Below are 21,563 nucleotides of genomic sequence, written 5' to 3' on the forward strand. Positions count from 1 at the left end.
TTGTGCTAGGTTTGGAGGATTTATTCCAGAAGGAGCTGTTTAGTAGCTTGAGGGGGAAAAAGTGGTTGCAAGCAGGAGTTATAGTTACAACCCTCCAGTTGGGAGGGTTGGAGGATGATTTATTGGTAGACGTGACAGAGGAAAATGAACTGGAGAGTCGAAATGACTTATCGTGGGGAGAAGTAATGGGAACAAATTTGAAATGAGGAGGCAGAAGAAATAAATAAAAAGTCATCCACAGAAGTAGTGAAGGAGAAGAAAGAAGAGAAAAGGGAGAATATAATAGCCAAGGAATCAGGAAGATAGAACTTTGCTGTATGTATACAAAGTAAATAAGATAATGAGTTGGGTATGAAGATGGGAGAGAGTGATTGTGCCTTTAGGAATAAAGGCTCAAGAGGTAGATGCATTTTTTTGATTAAAAAATGAGACATATTGTGACATTTTCTTTGAAACTGCTGCAGGACTATTGACTTTTTTGGGAGAATATGAAAAAAGATACATATCCATGGAATAAATATACTGTTAAGACATTTTATTGTGAAACACAAAAGAAAGTTAATATTCAGTTTTGAACAGAGACTGACAGAGAAACTGTTAAGAAATAATTTATTACATAACTTTTGTAAAGAGGTTAAAAGCATTTCAAAAGTATTGGATAACAGAGGATTATGAAGTGGGGTTTGGGATTTAAATGTTATATTGAAAATAGACAATGACAGAATTATACATATTCCTTGTATGGTTAATGTTGAAGGAAATAGAACTGTTGTAAGATATTGGGGGTAACTGAAAACATGTATTTTTGGGGGCAACTAAAAACATGCATTTTTGTGGAAAAGAAGATAATTTTGTGCCAGTTGTGATAAAAAGAAATGTTTTGTATGTGGGGGATATAAACATGATGCAACAAGTTGGGAATGTAATTAATAATGAAGAGAGTAAGGAGTCAAAGCCATATGAAGAGGAACAGACTGAATGTGTAGCAAAGATAAATATTGAAACACAGGAGTAGAAGCAAAAGGAAGTCAATTAGAACTTGAGTCAGATACTGTGATGAGGGGGATGTTCATTGGAAAGTAGTTAAAAGAATAACTCTATTGTAAAAAGAGAAAAGGATAGGAAAAGAAAATTCCAGGGTTTAGGATTAAAATTGAAAAAGAAATGAAATGGATACATAATTTCATACAGACTGATGAGAATGTGAATAGTATAAAAAGTTTAGTAAGAAGGGCTGGGATATTGGAGTGGTATAATAAATGTGAAGTAGATATTATTTTTGAGATTTAACAAAGAAAGAATGATTACAAACAGAAAATTTATGGAGGAGGGGTATAATTTGGAACTTGAGAGAAGTAACTTATTTAGGAATAGCAGTGTTATGTAATACAGCTTGTTGCCTTACAGCAAGAGGTTCTCCCATTCGATTCTCGGCTGGAGCGTCTTCTGTGTGGAGTCTGCATGTCCTGCCCAAGGTCGAATAGCGTTCGAAAGACATGCGTAGAATGGGCGTGCCTTCGTTGAAGGTTGGGCGTCGAGCTGGCACCTCGGCACCCGTAAAAACTCTACTGCCAATCATGAGCGGACCGGAGTTCCGCTGTGGCGACCCCTAACTGGGAAAAGCCAAAAGAAGGAGTGTTATGTAATACAGCAATTTCGAAATTAGACGTTACATTAGTTAGATAAAAACAATTACTCGTAGTAGATTCAAGATGGGAAAATAAAGTATATATAATTATATCAGTATATGTATCATATAAAGAGCGAGAGAAACTGTTTAAAGAGATATTTGATTCAGTAATAGTGATTTTAATTGTGATTTAAGTGATAAAAAGAAAAAAGATCAGACGAGAAAATGAGAGGTCATGAGATATGGAAATTTGTTATAATAGAATATAAATAATACAAGCATGTATAGGAGAGGCGATGGTGGGTGCTGCGATAGCATTGTCACCTCGCAGTAAGACGCTGTCCGGTTCGATTCTCAGCTAGAGTGTCTTCTGCGTGTAGACATGCGTGAATGGGCGTACCTGCGTTGAAGGTTGTGCGTCAGGGATGGTAACTCGGCACGTAAAACTCAACTACCAATTATTAGCGGAGCGGAGTTTCTGCTGTGGCGACCCCTAAACGGGAAAAGCTGAAAAGACACAACAACAACGTATAGGAGAGGAAATGTTAAGACAGAGTGACTATTTTTTATTTTCTAAAAGTATAAAGATAATTGTAGAAGAAGCAGTATAAACAGGGTTTTCAGATCACATAGCAATATGGATAGAAATTAAAGAAAATAACACATAACATTTGAGAAAGGAATTCGAAGGATAAATGAGAAAGTGGGGAAAGAAAAAGGAAAAGGTAACATGTCAGTTATAGAAAAAATCATATAACTAAGAAGATACAATAATTGGACAGAATGGTTGTTAATATCTACAAAGAAATATAAACTAGATTATTTACAATTGGAATGTGAATTAAGACAAAATAAAAACAAGAATCTATATGGAAATGCAAAATAAAGCATTACAATGTTTGGAAAAAAATAGAATGAATATGATGAAAAACAAGAAGAAATATATAAAAGAAACCAAGAGAAAATAAAGGGATTGCTGTATATAAAAAGATAATTATGCAAGGAAGAGGTTTTTCCTTATTTAAGCACAATAGTATAAGAAGAAAGTGGCATAACAAGGGGGACGAGAAATGAAAAAGGGGAAGTGGAAAAACAACAAAGTAGAATTAAGGAGATTGTAGAACAGTATGTTAAAGATATGGTGAGGAATAGAGAATTAAAACACTGAAAATTATTGGAATGTTAATCAGTTTTCTAAATAAATGATTAAAGATATGGATAAACAGATTACCATAATGGCATTAGGTATGGTAATGAAGAAAGTAAATCGCAATTCTGCAGCAGGTTTAGATGGCATAGGTTATGTTATGCATAAGACTTTGGAACTATGGCAAAAAGAAAATTCCGTATATATATTTAACGAATGGTTAAAATATAGTATTTGTCATACACAGATATGTAGTGGTATTATGTAGTTTACATGGAAGAAAGAAGAGAAGGTTGAAATGACTAATTGGAGACAGGTTGTATTAAATAATATTGACTATAAAACATTTATGAAAATAATACAAATAAGAATAAGGAAAAAGATACATTAGGTGTTAGTGGATAGTATTTATGGAATTAAAGGAAAAGAGTGTCAGAATGTATCAGTGATTGTTAGAGAAATGATAGATGACATTGAAGTAGAAATTAATAGAGCAAAAGTATTGGTTGGGGATATAAATAAGGCATCGGATATAAATAAGGCATCTGATATGATAGATCATGATATATAATGGAAAATCATGGAAGTATATAATTTTAGCAAACAGATACAGAATCTGATTAAATCAGTGTATATAAATAGTAAAATAAGAGTTCTGACAAATGGTTGGTTAAGTGAAAAGATAGCGATGAATAAGGGTTTAAAGCAAGGATGCCCAGTGAGTAGTAATTTATTTGTAATACTTATAAATTGTATAGTAAAAAATAAATAAATGAAAGGAAAAAAAGTGTGGCATATACGGAGAAATGGTATTGTATATCCAGTTATTATGTTTTATGAATATAATATCATTCTTCTGACTAAGGAAAGTAAAATGATGGAACAAGTGATTTTTAGCGTAAATAATAACTTATCAGATATAGGAATGTCATTAAATAGAGTAAAAAGTAAGAGATTTGGATCAGAAGACAAGTTGAAAGGAACTCTATGGGGAATAAAAGAAGTAATTGGTTTTAGGAATAACATTTGATACATTGAGTGTGGGTAAAGAACAATGCCTTTATAATTTTATAAAAATGAAGAGACATTAGTTTTAGAAGTTATTGTGTAAACCCATGGAAACATTTGACGAAAGAAAAAAAAATAGAAGCTATAAAACAGAAATAAATGATGTACGACAAATGTGGAATGTCAAGATTTTGTATGGAGATTACAAATCAATAGACCGACAGTGAAGGGAAATATGCCTTATAAAAAAGTAAATGAAAGGATGTGTCTTTGTGTGGTGAATTAGAAACAGCAGATCATGCTTTTCTGATGTGTAGAAGAGTAACAAAACCGGGGAAAAATAATAGAGAAAAATATTTGAATTAAATAGTGGATTATAAACAGTTAAATATGGATATTATTGAATATAGATTTTATGAGGGTATAAGGAATGTGTTAAAGATTTAGACAAGAAATTGTTTTGTATTATATGGACTATTTGGAATGAAAGATTGAATGAAATTATGTTTAATGGAAATTAGGTATTAACAAATACGGTATGAAAAATTAAGTGGTGGTTGTGGAAAAAAGGAGTGGAGGTCCATATGTATGTGATATGGAAAGTTTGAATAGGATGAAGGAATGGAAACCTGGTGTAAATCTTTCTAAATATGTAGGTATGTGAATATGTCAACTTGTATATATTTCTAAACAATAATAGACCCCTACTCGTTTTGATAGCTGCAATGGGATTGCTTACATCCACCTGAGCTACCACCAGCTCAAATAGATGTGGGAACCATAGTTTAACACCTCACCTGAAGGACCACCCACTCAGGAGTACAGCACTCCTTTATGCTGCACTGCAGTGTATCAGTAATCTAATAACCTGGGGTAGGAATAGAACCCACTGCATTTGGGGGTTTCAGCATCAAGGGGAAAATATGCTACCTGTTGAGCCACTGACACTGCAACGTTATAGAGAATTTAAAAGGTTGAGATATTCAGTATTGTTAGAGAAACAAGGACTGGTACTTAAGAGTAAGTTGTGATTTGAGAATAGTTTCATATGGTTTATGTTCAGACTTATTATGAGGGGTTGAATGTCTGTCTTGTGTGTGTGTTTTTCTGCTATGTTCCACACATAAGGATGGAAGTCATCCCATGTACAAGAACAAAGACATGAGAATGGCTCTTCAGTTATTAGTACCTTACTACAATTTCATGTTCTGTGGACTTTTGAGTTAAGGTGCTCTTCTGAGATTGTAGCTAAAAAATGTTTACTTCATTTCTCTAATAATATGTGATCTGATATTTTTTTTCATTCATTCCTCAACTGATTGGTTCAGATCTGACTCAGCCACTTCTACCAGATCATCTGATCCTAGAACTCTGAGCTCCTCTTGTTACCCATAACTCCCCACCAACCTAATGTACCTCAGATCTCGTTTGACTCCATTAGGTATCAGACACAGATTCCTTAGCTCTCGAACATTGTTTGGATATTATCCATCTTCGACTTGTGTCATGAGTTTAAGTTTCCTTGTACCTTTCTTCTTCTTCCCACCCGTGATCTTGGGAATTAGTTTATTCTTTACTTGTTTTAGCTACCGATTTTTGGTACTTCTCTCTGTACCATTGTTGGTATCTTTCTGTACTCCTCAAGTAATTCTACTATTGTTGGTAGTTTTTCTCTCTTTGTTTCTTTGTTTTTTTTTTCGTCTTTCTTTCTTATTTATTCAGTTTTAAAAAAATCTTCATAGCTTTTTAAAGTAGTTTTTGCTTTTTTCACCAGGCTAGCAGAGTTAGTTGTTGCTTCTCTGCACTTTGTTGTGTGTGGAGTTGTTTTTGCCTATATGTTGGGCAAACCCTCTTGGTTAAAAAAAATGTGTTTCCTATGGGCACAAGCTTCCCAACTCGTATGCTCACAGGGAATGCATATACTGTCTGGGTCCTGCACACCTTGAAGTGGACTGTGCAATTGCTCCAGTTTTAACACCAGAGCCTCAACAAATTGCAGGAATAAAATAGTTCAGCAAGGTCTTTTGTCTTCTACTTCTACAAGTCAATCAAAAGTAAGGCTGATACTTGTCTAAAGAAAAGCAGTCCCAAAAAGGGTCCCCACACCGATCTTTGGCACTGACATCAACTTCTTCAGTGGAGTCTCCTGCTAAACCGCATACAAAGGTAGATCTGTTGATCTTGGATCTGACGGTTCAAAAACCAAGGTCCCATCAGATCCTGTCTACGCTGCTTTTGTTGGATCTGATTCCATACAAGCTGCCTTCTCCCTTCCTAGAGGGGCCACCTCAAAGACACTCTAGGCCTCCTTCTACATCGTCTTCTATTAGATCCTCCAGAAGTCTTTCAGAAGCAGATGTGGACAAGATGATGAAGATGCTCCTCAAAGCACAGATACAGACAGGGTTCTCCCAACTCCAACCCCAGCTGGGCCTGTGAGCTGACATCTGTCCACTTCCCCGCTAGTATTTTCTTCTCTGATCCGACCTTCTGTTTCAGAGCCTTCGGATTTGAGATCCCTGGAGGTATCTATTTCAGATCCAAAGACTATTTGTTCTTTGACTTCTGTGGTTTCATTAAGCCAACTGGCACCGAGTATCTCAGAGTAAATGCATTGGTGCCATAACCAGGGGTTTGCATTTAACTCCAAAACTTTTGGAGCCATCTATTCCCCTTGGAACCTCAGCACTGGATAACTTAGGTCTGACTCCCTCGGGAAGAGTGCTGATGTTCATCGTGTTTCACTGTTGCAGTCATGACTGTAGGGTTCTCCCCTGCCGGCAGGCAGTCCTCGGTCGGCCAGAATCCCAAAGTCTGGGTCCGGCGTCAGCTGTTCAGCCATGCTCCCTGACGTCAGAGCGCCAGGAGTACAAAGCTGACAGCCGATGCCATGTTCTCCAGTCTTTCTTGCCGTGCGGTGATAGCAGTTCGCAAGTGCCGGTCGGCTGACTCCTGACAATTTTTGTAATCAAACTTCAGTCCGAAGACTTTCTTCTCCTACTCAAAGCTAAGTACCCCATTGGAGAAACTTTTTTCTTGCTCCAGTTCGATGTCAGAAAAAGATAATAACTGTATTTCATGTGGGAAGCAAATACCTCATAAGGATTTTCATTCTTACTGTATTCCTTGCTTAGGCCCTGACCACGACGTAGCTAGTTGTCTGTTTTGTGCTAGATTCAATCAACGTACTATCAAACAAAGGTACGATTTTGCATTTCATTACTACGGTAGGCGTTTTAATTACAAAATGTCATCGGATACAGTTCCGGCTACCGGAGTTCACAAACGATGCAAGGACAAAGACAGGCCTCCGAGGTCCAAATCAGACGATATCGCAAAAGTGGAGCCAGCTTCAGGTTCGGCCGTCGTCAGTGAGGCGCTTTTGCAGCCCCTGTCGTCGGCCATTTCGGAACCGATAGCCGAAACGGACTCCCACGAGAAGCCAACTAGGCCTTTGAATATTTCAGTTGGACCTTCGGACAATGCTCCTTCGGATGGGTCCGGAGCCGCTGTGCAGGTACCGGCTTCTGAAGGGGTTTTCAGGCCTACTCAGCTTCTTATAAAGGCAAAGACTCGTTCCAAATGAAAGACTGCAACCCAGGCCTCTTCTGATCCGGCTCCCAAGTCTCAGAAACAGTTACTTAAAATGGCGGAGGACTTACCTACTATGATTAGGGGTTCACATCCCCCGCCAGATAAAAGGCCAAGACAGGAAGTTTATTATGACTCCTCTGATCAGGCTTCTGTTTCTTCTTCTGACCAGGAATATTCTTTCCCTCCTTATGAGGATTCTGATGCTGAGGAATCCATTCCTTCAGCTTCTCCCCCCTGAGGATTTCTCTTTTGGGGAAACTTTGCATGAAATGAGGGAACATTTCCACTGGGAAGGACAGGAGTACTCGGAATCTAAGAAAAGACTAAGGGATTTTCTTCTTCTTCCCCAACATAGGCCCCTGGCTATTCCTCCTATTTTGGATATTGTGGATGATGCTTTTTCGGAGGCTAACTTAACTCCTGACTCTTTTCCTCCATCTCCTGTTAAGCCAGACAGATACTATAGGGTTCCTGATTCCCACCAGTTTTTATTCAAGAACCCTACTGCTGACCCTGAAACCATTTCTCAGGGTCCTAAGGGCGTCAAGGCCGCTTCTGCTAAAAACCCCATTCCCACTGAGAAGAATTCCAGATCTTTAGAAAGATGGGGCAAAAAAGTGTACACTTCTGCTACTTTATCTATTAGGGCTTTAAACTGTCAGTTTCATATGCTGAAATACCAGCAATTTCTCATGTCTGTTTTAAAGCAAAAGCTAACTTCCATTTCCGCCGGTGCAGATGATAAGGAACTACATGACTTACTGCATGCCACTGAACAAGTTGGGAAGCATGGTTTACACTGTGGATTTGATGCCTTGGAGGCTTCTTGTAGGGCTGCTGCCTCTGGCACAGTAATTAGAAGGCATGCATGGTTAAAGGAACAAAATTTGCCAGATCAGGTAAAGGCTAAATTATTGGATGCTCCTGTTCAGCATAATGTTTTATTTGGATCTAAAGCTGAAGAAGACGTGATTAAAAAGATGGCGGACAAGGCAAAGTCCATGCAAACAGTTAAAGATTTCTTACAAGTACAGCCACCCAGATTTAGCAGGAATTGGCCTACAAAAAATTGGTCCTTTCCCAATTCAGACAGGCCTCAGAGGGGAAGATATAGACGCCCCCGAGGCAGGCCTCAAACGCAAGCCTGTTATAGACCAAGACAGTGGACTGCTTCCACCCCTAGGGGAGGAGAAGACAGGTCGCAAGCTCATAGAAAACAGACTCAATGACTCTCTCTGTTAGGCTGTAGGAACTTCTTGCCTGGAAGCCCCTCTCGGAGGAAAACTTTCTCTTTTTCATCTAAATTGGACTCTTATAACCCAAGACAAGTGGGTTCTGGATGTGGTTTCAAGAGGTTACAAATTCCATTTTCATACCCCACCAAGGCCAAGCGGATGGCCAGATCTTCCAAAACATCAATGGTCAGAGGCATTAAACCAGGTGGAAGCTCTCTTGGCTATGAAAGCTCTCTCTGTTCTGAGTCAGGCAGAAATAAGAACTGATTAATTAAGGACTCATTCATAAGACAGAAGAGGTCACTTAAGGTTAATCACTTGTTAACAGTGGGGGTGGAGCTAGGAACTAAAATTTCTATTTAAGGAGTAAACTAAAACATTTCAGAGCTTTACCAGAAAAGCTCATCCAGACTCTGCTACACTTTGCTGTGAAGGAAAGGTTAGTTTGCTTTTATTTTTTGTATTACTGTATTGCCTTTATATATTTTGAATACTGTAGTTTGTTTTCTTTACCTTGTGTTTTACTTTCATTCTGTTTTAACAGCATATTAAAACTTCAAAAGAGACCACAGCTCTCTCTCTGTTCTGAGTCAGGCAGAATTTTTTCCCGCCCTTCCACCCATTTAAGTTGTCTTGTTAAATACCACTGTCTTTCTAGTTGCCCGCCTCTTATCTGACCATATATATCATTTCTCTCTACTTTCACTGGCTTATGTGAGTAATCACAAAATCATCATTTTTGAAATCCCACCCCTTCAATTATTTAAATTTATTGGCCATCCTACAGTATTTCATAGTACCAAAATACAAAAGTGACCACCCCTTTCAATCCATCTTGCTGTTTTAAAAATAGTAACTCTCCACTAAACCTTAACTTTTTAAACAGGTAAAACTCAAGTTACCTGCTTTCACATCTAACTTCTCTAGTGCACACTGCAGAGTGCATTCTTTTCAGTCTTACCTTTAAGCACCCCTGTGACTAGCACTTTCTCTAATACCTGCTGGAAAGCACTAGGAAGCCTTAAACTCATACAAACACTGAACTCTCCTTGTTAACAAGGAGAAATTAATAGTAGGCACTAAGCAGCCTATAATTGCAAAGTACCTTACTAAGGAAACAGCTCCTATACTTTACAAAGAAAAAAAAAAGCCCCAAACCAGGCATGTCCAAGGGTCAGCTTCCGGTGATTTCTCCTGTCCAACTGGTGAATCTGGGCATACTGGGTCAATGCAGCAATTGCCTCATGTACACAGACAACCCTCTCCTCCTACCACCCAACACTACAACCTGTGAGAGATGCACTTACATAGCCAAAATGGAAGCAAAGCTCTCTCCACCCAAGATTGTGATAAACAGTCAAGAGGAGAAGGTTAACACCCACACTACCCCTCAAGCAACACATAGCCCTTCTAAACCCGCACCACTAACACCCACATATAGCAACACTAAATCCACATATGCAGAGGCCCTTAACTGTAACCTGCCCAAGCAACAAAGACCTCTGAAGCTGAAACGCAAACAAACACCAATCACAACCAATGTGTCACATAGTTCACAACACCAGTGTGCCACCCAGCAACAGCCCCTAAGGCAAGACAATGTACCTAACACTTTAGTCATAGGTGACTCTATAGTCCGGCACACTGATGTCCCTCTCACCAGGTTGAATAAGGAGAAAATTACAGTCAGCTGCCTGTCGGGTGCCAGGATCCGCCACATAACGCATGCACTCAAGTCACTCCACAACAAGTACAAATATGACTCTGTCATTGTCCATGTTGGAGTGAATGACTTGAGACGTACCTCCCTGGACTACACGAAAAGAGACATGGAAGAGCTCTCGGATCATGTGGCCCAGGCAGGTATGACCCTAGCCCTGAGTAGCATCCTGCCTTCGCCCAGAATGATACCACAATATAAGGATAAAATGATTGACTTCAACAATTGGCTAAGCTTATGTTGTCATTCAAAGGGGGTCCAGTATCTGTCTGCCTGGGATGACATGATTGACAGACCACGATGCTTTGCCAGAGATGGTCTGCACCTGTCGCCCCTGGGATTCAGGTTACTGGCTAAGGCTCTTGCCACCCCTATAGTGCCTTTTTTAGGCAAACTTCAAAGGACAAAACCACCACCGTAACAGGTACAAGCATGCAAAATCTGAAGGTAATGCTACTCAATGCTAGAAGTCTAAACCTCAAAATGCCCTCTCTCGAGGCACTCCTAAAAATGGAGAACATCGATATCTGTGCAGTAACTGAGACCTGGTTCAAGGCTCCAGAGAGCACCCCTGCAATACCAGGCTACAACTCTTACCACACTTTTCGGCCACCAAACCAGGACCGAAACACTAAAGGTGGAGGAGTGTCAATATTCACCAATGATATTCACACCACCAGGCTAGTTGGCCAACACAATGTGTCTGAAATTCTCCAAGTGCAACTAACACTAGGTAAGACTGCAATCCAAATTGTAGCTTGCTACAGATCCCCCACCATACCCCAAGATTCTCACTACACCTTTCTAAACATACTGGAAAATATTAAGATAGAACCAAACACCCTAATACTGGGTGATTTTAACTACCCTGCCATTAACTGGGAGAACTACTCATGTCCCAACACCTTTGCGCAACGGTTCTTGGAATTCATAAATTCCAACGCCCTGGATCAATTAATCCATAGTCCCACCAGGGGCTCCAATATCCTAGACCTGGTCATTACCAACATGGGAAATCAATGCTCCATACCTATGGTCACCCCCTCGTTAGTCAGGTCTGACCATAAGCTAATCACCCTTAACATCCACATCCCACCCCCACCCACCCCCAGTAAAGAAACCACCATAAAAAGCTTTTCCAAAGCCAACTTCATGCTACTCAAGTCAGAAGTGACAAACTTCATGACACCCATGCAGACGGGAACTGAAAGTTCAACTGCTGAATCCTACACTAAGGCACTGTACGAGCACATCCACTCATGCATGAATCGTGCCATCCCAAATAGAACCAAAATGCTCTCATCCAAAAAAAGGAAGCCAATCTGGTGGTCCCTGCCATAAACAAACTTTACAACAAAAGGAAGAAACTTTTGCAGAAAAGAGGAAAATCCCAGGATGCAAAAACTCCTTACTAGCCTCAGTAAGAAACTGAGATGTCTCATAAAATCCTCCAAAGCTAGTTACGAAAATAAAATTGCCAAAGATTCCAAAGACAACCACAAAGCATTCTATAACTATGTCAAGAATCTAAATGGCAATGCTCAGATCTGCTCTGAGCTAAAACAGAATGGCATTAAATATACTGATCCGAAGGATATTGCCAATATCTTGGCAGATCGATTCAGTGCCAACTTCACCCCCCTCTCACCCCCTAAATGGCCTATCTCAATACCGGAAGATTGCCAAATTCCAGTAATAACGGCCACACAGGTACAAAACGCACTCTCTAAAGCCAAGAATACAGCATCCATGGGACCAGATGACATCCCGGGCTGTGTACTACATGAACTACAATATGAACTGGCACCTCACCTAAGTGTCATGCTTAATCATAGCTTCACCTCAGGTTTCGTGCCCACTGAGTGGCGCAGAGCTATAGTTATCCCAATCCACAAGGGGGGATCCACCTTGGATCCCGGACACTACCGTCCCATCAGTCTGACAAGCCTTATCTGCAAGCCATGGATCGTATTATCACGGAACTTATAAACAAAGACATTGGCAACCTTCAAACACTGGACCCCACCCAGTTTGGGTTTGTGAAGGGCCGATCTTGTCTCCTGAACCTGATTGACTTCTTTGAATCAGTCTCCAGAGCCATGGACAAGGGTAAGGTGGTCCACACAGCCTATCTAGACCTTGCCAAGGCCTTTGACACCATCCCCCACTCTGGAATCATAGATAAACTTACTAAGTTGGGCATTAATCCCTATTTCACCCAATGGGTTTCTAAATGGCTTACTGATAGAAACCACACTGTAAAAGTAGCCGACTCCAAATCCAACTCCAGACAAGTGACAAGTGGAGTACCTCAGGGTTCAGTCCTGGGGCTGCTCTTGTTTGGCATCTACTTCTCTGAAGTACAGGTCAACACTCAGGGACTCTGGCTAACAAAGTTTGCAGATGACTGCAAACTGGGAGCCATTATTGAATCCCCAAATGATATGGATACTCTACAAAAGTCCTCAGAAATACCTCACTAAAAGAATCACAGGCCTAAAGCAGATGCCCTACGCTGACCGCCTTAAAAAACTCCAGCTATACTCTGTCGCATATCGTCTGCTCAGAGGCGATCTCTGCTTAACATACAAGGCCATGTCAAACCCAGAGCTGTTGGACATGCTACACTTAAAGAAATCCCAATCCCTCAGAGCTACACGCTCCAGTGATCTAAACCTTGTCATCACAATAAACAAAACATGCTGGAGGGATAGGTTCCTGACCCAGAGACTCCCCAGACTCTGGAACAGATTGCCCATACATGTCAAGCAGAGTGCCTCTTTGGACCTCTTCAAGAGGAACCTTGATGATTGGATGGGAGAAAGGAAATTCACCCCAGGGATCACGTCATTCGCCCTGCTAGACAGGGGTCCAGGAAAGTAAATAATATGGGAAGAAATAGCCAGGGAATTGTTATGGCTAGGCTTGTATAGGCCCTAGGGCTGATAGCCTAGTACCAACCTATGAACCTATGAACTAGTTCCACTTTCAGAGATGGGACAAGGTTTTTACTCAAGGCTCTTTCTAGTCCCCAGGAAACAAAATTCATGGAGACCCATTCTGGATCTGTCAGTCTTGAACACTTTTCTAGAGATACCAAAATTCAAGATGCTTACTCTACAGCAGCTACTACCAATGCTGACCAAAAATGCATGGATGGTAACTTTGGATTTAAAAGAAGCATATTTACACATCCCCATCAGACAGGAATGCAGAAAATACCTCAGGTTCAAGGCAGGATCGAGGCACTACCAATTCTCTGCGCTGCCCTTTGGATTGTCTACTGCGCCCAGGGTCTTTACCAAGTGCCTGGCTCCAGTAGTAGCTTATTGCAGACTCAAGGGAATTCAAATTTACCCTTATCTAGGCAACTGCCTTATTCAGGCAGACAGCAAGGATGTCTTACTCCAGCATCTACAGTTTGTTCAGAATCTTCTCAAGTTCCTGGGATTCACTGTAAACATAAAAAAGTCAAATTTGACACCCTCACAACAGATAATTTTTCTGGGCGCTTCTCTAAACACAACAACCCAGGTGGCATTTCTGACATACGAAAAACAGTTACAGCTGGCTTCAACTTTCAAAACCTTGGCAACTACAACTCAGCTATCTGCAAGGAGATTCCTGTAGGCTCTGGGTTACATGGCCTCCTGCATCCTTCTCTTACCATATGCAAGACTACATATGAGGAAAATACAGTGGTACCTAAAAAGTGTATGGTCTCAGCATTGCCACAGCCTAGACATACTCATCTCCGTCCTGCCTTGTCTTCAAAACAAATTCCTTTGGTGGTCCAAGGCATGTGCTCTAAACAAAGGAAAACCCTTCTATCTGCCTCCTGCCACTCAGATTCTAACCACGGACGCCTCAGATTATGCATGGGGGGCCCATTTTCGGGGCAACTGTCTGCAGGGCCTTTGGACAAAGGATCAGAAGCACCTGCATATCAATTTAAAGGAATGTTAGCCATTCAGAAAGCTCTATTGACCTTCAGGAATTTTCTACAACCAGGACAACTACTGATACGGACAGACAACACCACAGTTATGTTGTACATAAACAAGCAAGGGGGAATCTCACTCCTACCCCCTTTGCAGACTAGCCATGGATCTTTGGAACACAACCCTAGCTTGCAATCTGGACCTTCAAGCACAGTTTCTACCAGGGCAACAAAACTTCCTGGCAGACAGTCTGAGCAGAAACCTTTCGGATCCGCACGAATGGATGTTGGACTCCGGAATATTCAAGATGATTACAGCAGTCTGGGGATGTCCTCACATAGACCTTTTTGCATCCCACCTCAATCATCAACTACAAATTTTTTGCACCAGGACTTTCCACAATCAAGCTTGGAAAGTGGATGCTCTATCATTCAGTTGGAGAAACCTCTCGGGATATGCCTTTCCGCCGCTTCCTCTTCTTCCACGGGTATTACTAAAGATCAAGCAGGACAAGCCCAAGATGATAATCTTGCTGGCCCCAAATTGGCTTTGACAGTTTTGGTACCCAACAGTAAGAAACCTTTGTCTAGAGCCACCCTGGGTTTTACCACAGATTCCGAACCTTCTGTCCCAACACCAGGGTCAGATTCTTCACTCCCATGTCAAAACTCTCAGCCTGGCGGCCTGGTTAATCCAGGATCTTTGATTCATTCTCTCCTACCCAAGCAGGTTATGGATGTCATTTTAGAAGCCAGACGTCCTAGCACTAGAAAATCTTATGCAGGAAAATGGAAAAGATTTTGTTCCTGGATGCAGGCTCAGGATTCTGATCCTCTTATTCCTAACATTCCTCAGATTTTACTTTACCTGTCAGACCTCTTACATAAGGGTCTCTCTTTCTCTTCCATTAAGATACACGCCTCTGCTATTTCTGCTCATTATAATACAGACCCTCCTATCTTTTCCCACCAGCTCATGAGACAATTTCTCAGAGGAGCTAAGAACTTAAGGCCTCCTAGATCTCCTCCCATTCCTGCTTGGGATCTCAACTATGTTTTGGAAAAGCTCACCTTACCTCCTTTTGAGCCTGCTGCCTCATCTGACATCAAGTTTTTATCTTGGAAGACAGCCATCCTTTTAGTTCTGACCTCTGCCAGGAGGGTTTCAGAGTTACAAGCTCTTATGGCTGTGGAACCTTATATTAGTTTTCATCAGGACAGGGTATCTTTAAGGACTAATCCTACTTTCATGCCTAAGGTGGTTTCCAAAGTGGCTTTAAATCAAACTATTCACTTGCCAACTTTTTTCCCCACTCCTCAAAATAAAGGGGAAAGGATCTTACATTCCTTGGATGTACACAGACAACTACGTTTTTACCTGACAGAACCAAGGACATCAGGAAATCAGAGCAATTATTTGTTTCTTATGCTTCAAGTTCCCAAGGTAAAGCCATTTCAAAACAGACCATTTCTAAATGGATTGCTCATGGAATCAGATTTTGCTGTGAACACCATGGAAAGCAAATCCCAGGGAGTATAAGGACTCACTCTACCAGAGCTGCTGCCACTTCAGCTGCCTTCCTCAGGGGAGTTCCTACCAAAGACATTTTGGAAGCTGCAACTTGGAGTTCAGTGCATACTTTTTCCAAGCACTACAATCTGCCTCTCTACTCTAAGTCAAGGGCAGGCTTTGCTTCTGCAGTCTTGCAGGGCCTTATAGCCGCCCCCTCTACTTTATAACCACCTCCCTTTCTTTCTGCTTTGGGATTCTACCCTACAGTCATGACTGCAACAGTGAAACACGATGAACATAGTACAGTTGTGTACACTTACCATAAATGTAGATGTTCGAGTGTCTTCACTGTTGCAGTCTGGGTTTCCCTCCCTCCTGTCCCCTCTTATTTATTCTTTTGTGTGGTTCCTTTTTTCACCCTTCTTCTGAGGTGTATTTGCAAAGGGCATGGGACCTTATTCATTTTGGAACTTCTGACATCTGGGACAAGAAAAATTGGAGAACATGGCGTCGGCTGTCAGCTTTGTACTCCTGGCGCTCTGATGTCATTGTGCATGGCTGAACAGCCGACGCCGGACCCAGACTTTGGGATTCTGGCCAACCGAGGACTGCCTGCCGGCAGGGGAGAACCCTACAGTCATGACTGCAACAGTGAAGACACTCGAACATCTACATTTATGGTAAGTGTACACAACTGTACTGTGGGCTTGCAGGAGCCGACGATCCAGGATGTTCCTACTTCAGGGCTGTCAACTTCTGTTTCCCATAGGCATTCTGCCTTTGAGATTGTGGAGAGGGTTTTCTCCGTGGCTAAAGAAGAGACATCCCTGCCCCCCTCTGATCAGACAACCCTGTCTGTTCTTTGCTCTTATCCTCGACCATCCCTTCCACTGGGAGAGCCAACCCTCTCCAGCCGGTCTATGAGGACATTATCTCTTCCGACACTTCCCCAGAACACCCCACTGTGGAAGTCCCTCAGAAGAGGAATTGTAAGAGGAGGCACTTAGATTCCCCTCGGGAATCTCTCACAGAGAACACTGATTTTGATGAGTGTGAGGAGTCTCACAGATCACCACCTGATGACGTCTCCTTTGGACACATCCTGGTGCTCCTGAAACAAAAAGGTGGTTGGTCTTCCAACAACCCATTCCAGGAGAAATCGATGTTCCTGGGCTTTCGGGTTTGGCCCATCTGCTTCTTGGGTGACACCCCCCCCCCCCCCATCAGAGAGCTCATTGATCTAGTTTCTCAGGAGGCATGAAAAGAGCCAGACATGGTGAGTCAATACCAAAAAGACAGGATAAAGTTCTAGCCCCCCCCCCCCTCCAAAGGCCGTGCTTACTGGAGTAAGGGAGTACCAGTTGATGTAATGATTGTGGCTGCAGCCACAAAGAAAGAACTGACAGAATAGAGTTCTTCTGTCTATCCCCTAATAGAGAGTCTAGGGCTTTAACAAATTTGAGAAGCTTGTGTATGATATGTTTCACCAACCTTTGTTCTCAGGTCACTGAATTACTTGGCACATTTTACGAGACTGCAAACAGATTTGATCAAGGAGCTTACCAAATATCTTTTTGGGTCCATGTCTTTCAAGGATGGAAAGAGAATCTCATTACAAATGGCCACCCTCCAATCCATCTTGAATGTGTCCATGAGGTTGATCTCCCATGTCGTAGAAGGTACTTTCACTAGCGGCAGGTTCAGGCATAGCCGTCAAAAGATGTGCCTGGATATTCTTATGTGATTTTGCAGAACCATTTGAGTCTTCATTTGTCAAGGCGGCTTTTGAAAGATATTCTTTGTTTGGCCCCATGGTTAAAGACTCTCTCTTCCGGTGAGAACAAGACGAGAAAACCCTGTCTACTGTGGGTGTACGATCTGATGTTGTCTCTTTCATTCCTCCTCACAGTTGGGTTATGGATCCAACTTGGCTGCATTTGTACAGACTAGGATCCAAGTCTCGAGCTCCTCCCACTTCCCATGATGCACTGTCCTCTGCCTAACCTCCTCAGATCTCATTTGCCACTAGCAGTGACAGACGTGATATTAGCTGTAGGATTTCTACATTTGTTTCCAGTCTTCTCAGATAAGTGCCCTTTTGTCTTTTTTCCTTCCCTTCCGTAGCAGTACAAGGTTAGAATATTTCCTTTCTTCTCCTTGTTCTGCTATTGGGCTTTGCCCTCACTTTTCTCTTCCCTCATTCTAGACGTTTTTTAGGCTTGTTTTTCCTTTGGTAGTTGTTGTTGTTTAGAAATAAAAATTGTTGTAGTCGCTCTCTTTTGTTCAGCTGTTTTTGATTATGTGTGTTGTACAGTGAGATAGTTGCCTTTGCTGTTATTCCTGTGTTGGTATTTATTTTTTTATTTTATTTATTTATTTTATTTGCAGTTGGTTTACCAGGATAGTCCATTGGGCTAAAAATAACCCGTTTTCAATGGAGTCCTGGGGAGAAAAGCTCCAAAACAATCTAGGTTACAGTAGGTTATTAATGATAATTATACAAATGTTAAAGGTTCAAGCAAATAATTTCAACTAGTACAGCAAACATTAGAAATAATACAGACTTGTGATGAAACTTACAGATGAAACAGACTAAAAAAAAAGGAATATTGCAAAGTAAATACTGAGAAGTCATTACAAATTAGGAAGCATAAACTTAAGAGGTGCAGCCTAGTGCATTCTTTACAAATACCATAGGAATAATAATAATAATGTGTGAGTTAGGGGAAAATGATCAAGAAAATTGCTGGAGTAAACAGGGGAAAGAAGGAAGATGGAAATTGCCAGTGTTGGTTATGTGGGGTGGGAGCTAGAGCATTTCCACTGGGATATTAGATGTGAATGAAGAGATTTTTTGAAAATAAAAAGGTTAGAGGTGGTGCGAATGAACGGTGGTAGGGAGTTCCAGAAGCGAGCTAGGCCATAGGATAGAAGATTTTTGCCTGGGGGATGAGCTGGTTTGTACACTTCTAATAGATTTTGATTGTTTGACTTTAATACTCTATCAGGTAGGTGCATTTTAAAGGCAGAAGAAAGGGAGGGACAAAGGGAGGGGTTGTGAATGAGCTTGTGTGCAAGAGTTAGTTGAGTATAGGTGAGATGATTGGGTAGTTCTAGCCATTTTAGTTTTTGTAGAGAGGAACAGCGGTGGGTGGAGGAGTTATGGCTGGTAGCGAACTTGGTGATTTTGTTGTAGCAAGAGGAAAGTTGTGTTTTTAGGGAGGACTGTAGATTAGTTAGGAGTGGAGCTCCATAGAGAAGGGAGGGGATAAGAAAGGAAGTAGAGAGAGTGATTTTAGTGGCAGGTGTAAGGTAATGATTTTGTCGGAAGAGCATACCTAGTTTTTGATAGGTTTTCTTGATATTTAGTTGTAGGTGGGAGTTGAATTTGAGCTGGCTATCAATTTGGACTCCAAGTAACTTGGTCTCTGACACCAGTTCCAGACGTGAATTATTTTGACTGGTAATAGAAAATGTGTTTATATCAAAAGAAGTGACTTTAGAGGGGGTAAATACCATTAATTTGGTTTTAGAGGCATTGAGTGCTAGGTGATTTCTTTTCATCCATTGCTCAGTGGTTGAAAAAGCATCTTGAGTAAGCTTTAGGAGTGTAGGGATAGATGTGGCAGAGCAGATAATAGTTGAATCATCTGCATATTGGATGATGATTGAAAATGGGATAGAGTTGCAGAAATCATTTATAAATATATTAAAGAGAAGGGGACCCAGTATGGAGCCTTGGGGGACTCCAGTAGGGGTATTAAGAAAAGAGGAGGTGGCCTTTTTCCATTTTACTGCTTGATATCTATTGGATAAGTAGCTGGAGAACCAGTTCAAAGAGGAGGGAGATAGGTTAAGTTTTGAGAGTTTAGTTAAAAGCAGGCTGTGTGAGATAGTGTCAAAGGCCTTAGAGAGGTCAAGTAGTAGGGTAGAAACAATTAGGACAGAGTCATGGGCTTTATTTACAGTTTCAAGGAAGGAGAGGAGGGCTGTCATAGTGCTATGATTTGGTCTGAATCCATGTTGTGTGGGGGTTAGTAGGTGATTATCTAAGAAATGTGGTAGTAGCTGAAGTTGGATACACTTTTCTAGGAGTTTAGAAATGGGAGACAGTATAGCGATGGGGGGGGGATTAGTAACATTGTTATTGTTGCCACCTTTATGTAAAGGTATGATATAGGCCTTTTTCCAGATTTGGGGTACTATACATTCTTGGATAGAGCGGTTGATTAAAATGCTAATGGGGTAGGCAATTGCTTCAGCAGCTTTGCTAAGAAAGTAAGAAGGGATGTTATCAGGAGCGTTAGTTCATGGCTTCAGTTTCAGAAGGAGTTTCTTTATAGTAGAAGTGGGTATAGGTTTTAATGAGAATAGAGAGGAGTGGGAAGAGGGGGTATTAGAGGCAGATGAAGATGATGAGGAAGTTAGAGTAGGAGAAGAGGTGGAGGGGAGAGAGTTAGAGGATGGGAATGAGGGAGTCGTAGCAGTGCAGGGTTGAGTGTTGGTAGGGGAGGGTGGAGGTGTATTGGAGAATGTGGTGGTGTTAGAGAATGAAGAGGTTAATTTGGAAATAGATTCAATAAAAAAGAGTTAAATTGGGTAGCTAAGTCTAATTCAGGAGTATTAGGGTCTGGGGTGGGGGTGTCTGGTTTACTGGGGTTAAGGAGAGTAGAGATACCTTTCCAGAATTTCTGAGGGTTTGTTTTATTATTGTTTTGGAGTATAGAGAAGTAATTTTGTCGATCAGAGATGATGAGCTTCTTTACTTTATTTCGAAGTGTTTTGTATTCATTATGGAGTAGGGGGGTCCTGTTTTTCTGGTTGTGTGCCCAGACTTTATCTCTGTGCCGCATGGTTGCTAGTGTGTTTTTGGTAAGCCAAGGGGCGGATTTAATTTTTATTCCCCTTGTCCTTAAGGGAGCATGGGAGTCTAGTAGTTTTAAGAATGTTGAGTTGAAGTGGGCAACTGCGTTATCTAGGGATAATGTTTTTAGACAATTTCAGTTTATTGCTTTTAGACAGTTTGAAAAGGTTGTTTGGTTAAAGTTTTTTTGGTTACGGATAGTAATATAATTATGGGTGCGATGTAGGAGTCAGGGGAGTCGATGAGTGAAGATGGGTATGTGGTCACTAAGGGGATCCGGGAAGAGTGCCACTGTCAGAGAAATAATGGGGATGGGGGACTAGAATCCAGTCCAGAATACTGCCGCTAGAGAGTTTTTTTGAGGGGCGTGTTACAGAGTTGATTAGCTGTGAAAAATTGTAGAGGTTGATGTTAAGAAGGTTTGTAGGAGACTGAATGGAGGCCCAGTTAATATTCATGTCTCCTAAGATTATTGTTTCATTGCTAATGTTGTTGGAGAGCCAGGAGAGGATATCTTCAAGTGTAGAAATATTATCCCCTGGGGGGATGTAGAGGGAAGCTATACGTATGTGTTTGTGTTTGTTAACTTGAAGTAGTGTAAGGAGTAGTTCAGCGTTGTTAAAGTGTGGAGTGGGTTTGTTATAGGGAGTAACTGACAAGGAGGATGAGTATAGGAGAGCTACTCCTCTACCTTTTTTGTAGGACCTGTCTTTTCTAATGATAGAATAGTTTGGTGGAATTATTTCAGAGTCTTTTATATGGGGTTTTAAGCATGTTTCAGAGATGGATAGGATGTCAGGTTTATTATGTATGAGCCAGGCATGGAGGTTTGGGACTTTGTTTACTATACTTTGGGAGTTTAAAGAAGTAAGTAATATGGACTTGTCTGTAATGGTTGAGGTGGGGGGGCCT

The 21,563-nt window shown here is 41.2% G+C and overlaps 1 protein-coding gene across 2 annotated transcripts in view; it reads left to right on the forward strand.

Annotated features, from left to right (window-relative positions):
• Positions 1–21,563, forward strand: part of DMRT1 (doublesex and mab-3 related transcription factor 1) — a 2,140,563-nt gene that overhangs the window by 1,964,708 nt on the left and 154,292 nt on the right. The gene's annotated exons all lie outside the window — the stretch shown is intronic.

The sequence above is a fragment of the Protopterus annectens genome, chromosome 2.part0 (assembly GCF_019279795.1).
Source record: "Protopterus annectens isolate FY-2018-M chromosome 2.part0, PAN1.0, whole genome shotgun sequence".
In the NCBI taxonomy this organism is placed as follows: Eukaryota; Metazoa; Chordata; order Ceratodontiformes; family Protopteridae; genus Protopterus; species Protopterus annectens.